Source organism: Selaginella moellendorffii, unplaced genomic scaffold (genome assembly GCF_000143415.4).
Source record: "Selaginella moellendorffii unplaced genomic scaffold, v1.0 SELMOscaffold_4, whole genome shotgun sequence".
NCBI classification, from domain to species: Eukaryota; Viridiplantae; Streptophyta; class Lycopodiopsida; order Selaginellales; family Selaginellaceae; genus Selaginella; species Selaginella moellendorffii.
In genome coordinates, this window is record NW_003314265.1 from 4,069,196 (window position 1) to 4,079,694 (window position 10,499).

Genomic DNA, 10,499 nt, shown 5'->3' on the forward strand with positions numbered 1-10,499 from the left:
CCCCAATCGATGCCGTCATTTCTAAAATATTTTGGGCCGGCCCAGAAGGTGGGCATGACACCTGTTTGTTTGTTGTGCGCCCTAGGAGGTGTAAAACTCTTCTTTCCTCCGCCCTTGCAGCCGCAAAACTTCTACCGCGGATGAGGACACCAGCACCAGAGGTGGAGGCCCAGGAGCTTGTGCCGCTCGAGTACGGGGATGTTCACGGTTCATGCAAGGTTTAGCATCATCCCCTGTTGCCAGTGTATCACAAGGTATACTCCCAGGAATTCCTCTGGGACTAGACAGCTCCACACGGCTCAATCGGTCAGTATTGCTCTAGCCCACAAATCATTCTTCACAGTGAGCAGGACATGCTGCAAGAGAGCTCACATCCTAGATCAATGAATGGGCACTCCAGAAGTGGCCAATTTTCCAGTGGTCAGGTGGAGCAGGGCCGAATCATTCAATCTCTTTGGCTCCAGCGTGCTTCTCATGGGATCTTCCAGGGCATTCTTTGCAAGCATGCAGCGCATGGTGCATGGCAATCCACACAATATCAATGGTGTTGAAGGAATTTGTTCAAGGGATTGGCATGCGGTGTTCAAATGGATTAACATGGTCACATGCATTAGTGGATACTGTGGAGGAGCTGAATGGTTCCAAGATTCCTAAGTTAGTTTTTTCTTATTTTACTTATGTCTTTCTTGAAGCTGTTCCAAGTGTATCTCACAATCTTGAGAAGAGTAAAAACTCTTTCTTCATTTCTCGTGCAACTCTTCTAGATTGCATCAGCAGGCTTGAAAGCTTTGCATCATCCCGGTCCATTCCAGTTCTAGAAGTTCCAGGCAAAGCCAAGAAGATTAGGCAGTAGTGTCTTAGATCAAGAAATTTGCTAGGTTGATGGAATTTCAGTTCTGCTTGGGAAGGCTCCTCCACTTGGGACAATGGTGGATCTATTCTTTGTTAGGCTTTCTCTCTTTAGATTCATCCTTCTATGGTAAAAATTGTTGTGTTATTCTTATTGTGCTTTAGTATGTCCAACAGTAGGATAGTAGATAGAATTGCAACAATCAGGGCCATATGATTTAAATATTTCCAAGAACTTTGCCAATTGGCAGTTGCAGATCTTGCTGAGTCCATGAATACCAAGAGATTACTACCAGGATTCTCAAAATTTCTTGCTCTAAGAATGTGCAATGTTGTTGGTGAAGTTCTTTGCTTGGCTTGCAAAGAAAGTTTTGTAAAGAATTTATCACTAAGGATTTAAAGATGTTTACCTCTCCTTTCTATGGATGCTTAGTTAGGAATGCTAGATGGATTTTGAGCTTACAACTTGATTTGCCTAATACTTGAAATTTATAGTTGTAAAGTCTGTAATACATATATTTATAAACATGTATTACCTTATCTAGGTAATATATTAATTACAGTATTATAACATATCATTGCTTATTTTGGATTGAATTTGGTCTTCCTTAAGAGTCTAAACCCCAATTAATATACTTACTCCCATATTTTAAACATTCACATTGGTGGTGGTGAGGGCATTGCAATTTGTTCTTGGAGGGTAAAACATTTTTGTAATACTTTACTCTAGTGTTTGGGATTGTATTTTTATTTTTATTAATTTTTTCTTTTTTAGATTTAGATTTGTATGAACTTTTTGCAAGATCTAGAATTTTAACTTTCACTGTGCTTAAATTTATTCTTCCTTCTAATTTTCATTGCAATTCCTTCTTCTACCATGCCATGTTGTTATTAATCAAGGAATATATCATTTGAAGTTGTTAATGCTACTCTATTAAATTAAACTTTTGGTGTGATCATATTGGTGTTATGCCCATCTTTAATGTATTTCCATCTCCAACTTCCATGGGAATGAACTTGATTATTATAGAGATAACTTTAGAGACAAAGTGGAGATATTAAGGGATAGGTGTTAATCTTTTAATTTGCTATTTGATCTTTTCTCTTTACTTTTTGCTCTTTCTCAATAATTTTTTTATTTTTCGGTTTAAGCCACTTTCTTATGTTCCTAGTGTTTCTTCTTCATCTATAATGTTTTTGTTAATCATTTGTGACTCTTGTTATTTTCATTTTTAATTTAGTGTTGAGTTGAGTGTTTTTTGTCCTTTTTATACTAATCTGGATGTTAAATATATGCATGAAGTTGAAAATTTTGTATTTGCTTCATTAACAAAGTTTGTAATTAGTTTTAGTGTTGATTATTCCCCTATTCTAAGAATTAAGTTACTTTGGCCAAAGTTTCAGATTGAGTATATGTTCCCACTTGTGAGTGCTATTAAAAGCTTTTGTTTTACCATTGATATTAACAAGTTTATGTGTTTTCTTAAGAGTATGGATATCTCTATTGATTTTCCCAATTTAACTGTTGAGTTATGTGTTGAAAAATATAAATCTTTTGCTTATATTGTGGTGGTTGAATGATTTTATGATAGGAAGTCCTTTATTTTTCAAGCTTTTACCACATGTCTTTCTTTATGTTTCTCAATTTCTATATTGCCAGTTGCTGAAAATTCCTCTTTCGATGTTTCTTTATTTACATTTTCTTCTTTCATAATATTTCTTCTTTAACTTTTCTTATTTTCTCCTTTTTGTCTTGACGTTTCAAACTTTTTTTTTTCAAAGAAAGAGGTAGAGGGGATGGATGAGAGTCCTTAATGATGTTGTGAGTGTACAGTAGCGGAGTGAGGACAAATGATATAGATTATGGAGTGAGTATGAGCATAGCAAGTCTAAATGGAATATCTAACTGCAATATAGTGAAGCCGAACAAATATGAAAGTGGAGTGAGGTCAAACATAAATGGTGGAGTGAGAACAAGCACAAAAAGTTTGAATAGAGTTAGTGTTTTAAAGTTTTTTTTTTTTTCGAAGAAGAAATAAAGAGGATGTAGAGGATGAATAAAGTGATTCTAATCTCCCATGTGGATTATTGGATAATGATAAAGGTCATGAGTTTGAGGTCTTAAATGTTAAATGAAAGGAAAATACAAAGGAAGATATTGTTTATAGTCGTGAGTCTGAATTAACAATGGTCTCAAAACATCATTAATAAATAGACTTAAAGATGGGATATATCATTTATTTCAATGGTGCTTTATAGACTTTAGTGGCTCTCAAAGTCCTTTATTTCAATTCAAAATTATAGTTTTAAGGTTAATTCAAGCATTTGGCAATTATATATAAAGTTGCAACTAGTTCATTGGGATTTCATAGTTGACTAATGTTTATGCTATAATTTTAGGTTTTGTTTCAATTATAGTTGTTAGCAACTATATTGATGGTTCTATGGGAGCTTCAAGTTCTTGTATCAATCTATAATCATCCAGCAAAAACTCCAAATGTTCCACCTAACTCATTATCACTTTTTTTATTATTTGGAGGGAGGATGGTGTAAGGTATAATATATTAATTATATTACTATAACATAAAATTAATGTATCTATTCCCATATTTTGAGCACTCATAAAGTGCCTTTTATGAATATATTTCAATTAGTTTTTACTAATATCTGAATTAGTAATAATAATTTTTATGGATTCTGCTTTTACTTTTGTTTCAGATTAGTAATATATTAGTTTTTTTGAAATAGTAATAAGTTTATGTATATCTCAAGTAAAAGCATACTTTACATTTAACTATAACAAACAATTAGTTCTTGCAAGTTTTTAGGGGAGATACACCTCCCAAAATGGGAGGTATTCCTAGAGTGGTCAGCCCAGAAAAAAAAATGTTTTGTATAGTAATATAATCTCTGAAATATTTTAGATAAAAAAATTAACTTTAATAATTTTAATTTGAAATATAATAAGGAGGTTTGCTTAGTTTTAAGAGTGTATACAAACTCAAATTACTAATAAAAATAAATTAAACAAAACAATAGGAGTATATATTATATTTTTATATGTAGCCTTAGTTAATTACAATTTAACTCATCAAAAACAATTTGATTAAGCAGTAATATTTAAACTCTTTTTCCTAACTATAAATACTGTTTAGTATATACTATTATGGAATATCAGATTTTGTGTGTGCATGGAATATGAAAATAGAATACAGAAATATGGATATTAATTAGCCCAAAAGCTTAGTTTATATATAGGAGTGAGTGGTCTAGATTGAAACCAATCCAAAGGTTATCAAAATCCCACTACACTAATATTAGTATATAGCATTGCAGTAGTATACTTAGACTTCATGTCAACCCCTCCTCTTAGAAAGATGGAAGATAGTTAAGGTTTTTTGGTGGACAAGCTGAGACCTAGAGAAACATTAGGAGGAGGCATCAATGGATTTGTAGTTGGTGTCAGTTGTTCTTGATCCCTTTATATAAAATGTTTTAGCTGTTGCACATGTATAATTTTTGGAAGATCCAATAATTGACATATAATTGATATTATGCCAAACCTCATAAATTTAACTTGCTACAACACCTGATACAATCTATTCCATTGAGCAAAGAGCCTTTTAGACAAATTATGTACCATAAGATTGGGAAAACAAACTAGTACTAAGTCATCCACTTTGTACATCATAGGTGGATGATAATAGAAGTTGTAACACTATTGTTATCCCATTTGTATGTGGCCTAAGTGTTTAGCAAACTCTATTAGACCAAAGGAAGAATGCTCGTCAAATACTGATCCCAAGACCTAGCATTGGTAGTTTGTAGCAATTGTGAAAAAAAACTCAACTTTATTAGCAATATCCGATCATAACCATATAAGAGTTTATATGATGAAGCACCAATAGAACTATGTATCCTTGTGACACACATATACCAAAAAGACAATAGATAATTATTACAATCTAAATATTGAAAGCTCATGTACTTCACAATCACTTTGAAGGTTCAAATGAGTTATTCCACCAAACCATTTGTTTGTGGATAATAACGACTTATGAAAATGTGGCATATCCTTAACTGAGATGTTAAAATGTGAAAAGCCTCAACCATAAATATAGGACCATTATCCGAAAAAATTCGCTCTAGACAAGAATGTTGAAACCACTTGATTGAGGAGGATATGATCATGTCCTATATACCTGTTTAGATTAGGAGAATCATGGTAAGTATGGAGAAAGCATAGAATAAAGATTGAAAGCACCACTAGCTGTAAATAAAGATCATCAGGATTTGTCCTTACAAAATAAAAGTCATCTTTAAGGTGATATTGAGAATGTAAATGCTAAAATGGTAAATCATTAGCAAGTGCTGGAAGATTCTTAAATTCATCATGAAGCCTTTTGATTCACAACTCAACCTTTTGCACCTTATAAACTTTATTAAGAGAAAGTAAATCTTGCTCTGCACTTTGTAGATACTAAACATCAAGTATAACAACTGCCGACAGTACAAAATCTTTATCCAAAAAATCTACAGATGCTGAAATAATAGATTTGTCAAAAATATGAGAAGAGAGCAAAGAAGGAAGAAAAGCTTGAGAAAAAACGTTAATATTAGCCATAGAACTTCTCGAGTAATGAAAAATATCTAAATTATATATCTGAAGCTTCAAAACCTATCCAACAATATAACCAATTAAATTCTTCCACTTCAATAACAAATTAATTGCAACATATAATGTCTAAGAATTATATAGATATACATGAAGTTTCTCAAAAACCCAACTAATGCTAAATACTCATTCTCTATTATAGAGCAGTTCATTTCCACTAGTTATAATGTATAAATGATGTATGTAATGGGATGGTGTTGATTAAACACATTTAGGCTCTCTTGCATTAACACACCTCTAATATCAATATCAAAAACATTCACACGCAAAATGAAAGGTTGAGTGTAGAATATGCTAAAATTGAAGGAGTCATCAATAGCTATTTGAGATCCGTAAACACCTGCTCACAATCTACAGATCAGATGAAAGAAGATGTTGACAACTTTAACAATGTTTGCAATGGTGCAATATGATTAAAAAGATGATAAACAAAATAGCTAAGATATTACACTTTGCCTAAGAAGCACTATACATCATTCACACACTTTAAAATAAGGAATTTAAGAATAGCCACAAATTTGTTAGGATTAATTTGCAACTTCAACTACTTTAGCTTTAAACCAACTTCCTACATCTAATCCAACATTTTATAAGCATCACCAATTTGTTTCTCCGACGTCCCCTTCGAGTGGATTAAGACATCATTGATGAAGTCAGTAATCACCTCCAATATATCACAAAAAACCTTATCCATCATCTGCTGGAAAGTCGGTGGAGCATTGCTCAAACCAAACAATATCACTAAGAACTCATATAAACCAAAAAATGTACAAAAAGTGATCTTAGGAATATCTTCCTTGGCTATTGACACTTGCCAGTACTCAAAAATAAAATTTAATTTAGTGAACCAACTACTTCTCCCCAAATGATCCATGAGATTAGCAATGTGAGGAAGAGGGTACATATCTAGGATCATCACTTTGTTTCATGGATGATAATTGGTGTAGAAATGAATACTCTCATCACAAAATGAGGTTCATATGTCTAAAGACATTGCAACTTTCAAATAACACCCTTTTCCAACATCTTTTTAACGTTTGCACACAAAATTTTGATCTCTTTTGGTGACCAATGATGAATAAAAACCTTGATTGGACAAGCATCCTTAGTTGGAATAAGATGTCATATTGCAATTTTAGCCCCAAATTATAAATCAAATTCAAAGATATTAGCATACTCCTCTATGACCCGGTCAACTATTGCAACACAAAGACTGTTGAAGGGATCTAAAGAAAGAATAAAGGAACAAGATGGAAACATAAGAGAAAGTAATAAGGAGATAAAAGTGATGGAAACAAAGGTAAAAATAAAAAAATAAAGAAGAATAAAAGCGAGAGGAATAGAAAAAATATAAGTATGAGGGAAGGGGGAAAAACTTTAAACTCATATTTGGCATGATTGTGCTACAACCAATCAATACTAAGGATAAGGTCAAAAATTTAACTCGGCATCACTTGTAATAATTGCAACTCAAGCTCAAGATCACCTATATGCATAATTAGATTTGCCTCATCTCATACACATACATGTGTATGAGGGTTGCTATAAAGAATGAAAACTTCCTTTGGCACATGACACAAATATAGATGGTAACATGTGGCAACAAGCCAAACAATAGAAGATAATTCTAGTTTGTATTAATTAACACGGAGAGAATAATAGAAAACCTCTTGTTATAAAAATAAGTTTGGAAAGTAAACACTAGATAAATTAGTGTTAAATGAACCCCTTGATGATACTCTCAAAAGAAAGATGAAAAGTGTAAACAACTAAATTTTCCACTTTAATCACTTAATCACACTTTTGACCACTTGGAGAAGTCTTACTTATAACTTTTATAAGTCTTATTCATAACTTGGGGATTTGCTAGCCCTATAAATAGCCTCTATGCCATTTAGCCTTTGTATTTAGTCCAAATGCCCCATGTGTTTGATCCCACGACAAACACCCAAAGGTACCACTAACATATTAACACATTATGTAAAAGTTATATTCAATCACCTTTGTATCATTGGTAATCTAAAGCCATCTATATCACTGTCCCATCTTTCAAAAACTAAGCTATCCATTTATGAGTGGTCATCTCATGACCACACTTTAGCATCCTTAAAACTAGGGATATGAGGAACACCATTCCCCAATATCCCTTTTTTAATTCCTATTAAATCCCTCTCCATCCACAACAATATTCGCCAACATTGCCATTGGGTTAAGGTTTGAAGGCCTGACTACCAAGTCTTATTAACCTCTAGAACTTCCTTACCACATAACTATATCCTTGGTCACTACGACAAAGTCAAGGGTAGGATTCAAATAATACAACAAGTTGGTGGTGGTTTAGTCGAAGGCTACACTATAGGGGGATGGCATTCTCAAATGGTGGTGACAATAGCTCATTGAAGATCTAGATTGGGATCCCATAACATAGAAATAAAGAGTGAGGAGCTTCTTCTCATTTGAAGTCAAGGGAGCCTCAATTGGTTTCTTGACCAATAGAGAGGAGGTCCATGGGGAGATCCCCAAGCTATGGAAGAAATGGATCAAGTAAGGAGTCAAGGCAAACTAGGTGTGGACAACACGCTTGCGTTCCGGAAATTATTAATACAGGAGAAAGTCAAGACCACCTCTTGGTTGGTGGCAAACAACAAGTTACCAGTGGGACAACAGTTCTAGGAAGAAGCATCTAGGTGCCACATGGCTAGGCAAGAGGATTGTTCCTCTTCCTTTCCGCAATTATAATTTTGGGACACATTTTGAAACATTGTGGCCTTACGTGAGCCTTATGGGTACTCCCCCCACCTTCTGCCTATCACCATCAACATGCCCTACTTATCTCTTGCTGGCAGCAACATATCACCTCTCATAACCCAAAAGGGACAACCAATGTTTTGTTTAGGAGACATGACAAACCACACCTCCACATTGCCATCCTCCTAAGTTGGTGTTTGGGCCATAAACACCTATATCCATGCTCCTAATTTGCCTTGTTCCCTATTAGATTCCCTATTCCATTGCAATGCCACAAAGTCTCCAGGTTTGAGACCTTCCTCAACCATCATAAATTGAAGACTTGCATACACCTTGTTGTCTTCCTCACGTCTTTATCCAACACTCCCATCAGTTGCTTAAGAGTTCAAAAGCTTCCTTCATGCAGTTTTTTGCAAATTGTATAGTGTTCTTCCTTACCCAACGTCTTGTTGTTTGCTTTGAAGAGATCATTGAAGAAAAGAGGCTGGTTCAGCCAATCCTCAACTCACCCTAGCTTCTCTTGACTAATAAGAAACTTGTTTTTGAACATCCTCTTTGAAGGACTCTATCATCCTTGGCCGCTCATGGCAAGTCACAGGCCATTGCACCATTGACAGCACAAAAGGCAAGATGGAAATTAGCGATGGAACCCATAACACCACCTTTCTCAACAACCACGGTAGAGCTCTTTCTCAGCAAGCCCAGCAGGCTCAGACTAAGATGGCCACACCACACTTCCCTCCTGAGCTCACAGAGATTTTTTCTGAGTTGGCGGTGGAGTCGACCACCTATATGACAGATGCTTTCTCATGCAATGTGGTTGACATGGTTGGAGGTGAGTCAAATAGCCCGAGACATCTCTCAGATTCATTCTCTTTATCTGAGAGTAAGGCCAAGCCTCTAGACAGGCCCTCTTTATTTGATGGCAAGGCTTATAGAGTACGGGCTCCCATATCCAGCTTTTTGGAGTGTTTCTCAATAGAGGAAGGGCTTCTTGATTTGTTTCTTGCATGGGACCAACTCTCTCTTATGAAGCTTGATGACATAGTCACTCTAGACTACGTCCATCTTTTGCAGGACATAGCCGAACTCAATCCTCAGCAACTATTTGAGGTGTCGCACAGCCAGCATCTCCCTACTAAAATCGCGGTAGCCGACAACTCCGAGTGTATTCTATCATGCCGTTTCTTGGAGATGGAAGATGACATCCAGACACAGACTTGGCAGAAAGAATCAAGTCAATCAGAGGTGCTACATGCGAGTTATAGCTCTTTGAGTTTAGAATTTCCTACCATGGAACTCCTGGTACAGGTCCAAGTGTATTACATTGAAACTTTAGCACTAGACTTGGACTGGACTTCGGTGGAGGATCTTCCTTCACTTGTAGAGTACTTGGCTACAGTCCTTGCATTGGACATTGAGCACTCAGAGCATCAGAAGCAAAGAGAACAATAGGCAAAGACTCTGGATCCAACAACAACATTCTTGCCAAACTTGCCAGAGACGGTCTTGCCGGATGTGGTGTCTCTAGCATCTTTATTTGAAGAAGAGGACACTCCTATGATTACGGCTTATTTTGACGGTGATTTCTGCCCCAAAAACCAGGTTGTCAGCATTGGAGTTTGGATGATTGATTCTGAGGAGAACAAAGTAGCCGACCTTTCTATCTCTTTGCTAGCAACATCAGCTAATGAAGCAGAGTACTTGGCGGCTATCAATGCCATGAAGTTGGCCACAGATCTCAAGTTTAGGCAAGTCACTTTCGTTGGAGATGCGCAACTCATTATATGCCAACTTACTAGAGAATACCAAGTCCGCAAAGAGAACCTGAAAGAGCTATGGCAGCAGGCGGTCAATGTGAAGGATGAGTTCTCTCAAGTGACATTTCCAAGTGTCCCTCATGAAGAAAACTTTTGGGTGGACAGGTTATCACATCGAGCAATCACCATGATGCGAGAGGCAAAAGGCACTCCCTACTCTTTAGTTTCCAAGGTCAAGGAGGAATCTGAGATAGATAAGCCCTATGAGCCCAAGGTTTCTCCAGACTCTAGAGTTCATGTTGTTTTCCTAGGCAATGACAAGGACCCGGTCTTTATTACCACATCACTTGCTTCAACAAATGCAGCAAAGCTCTTGGCTCTCCTTCACTGTTTCAAGGACGTGTTTACTTGGGACTACAGCCAGCTTCTAGGAGTTCCCATAGACACAATTAGTATTCGGACTCGGA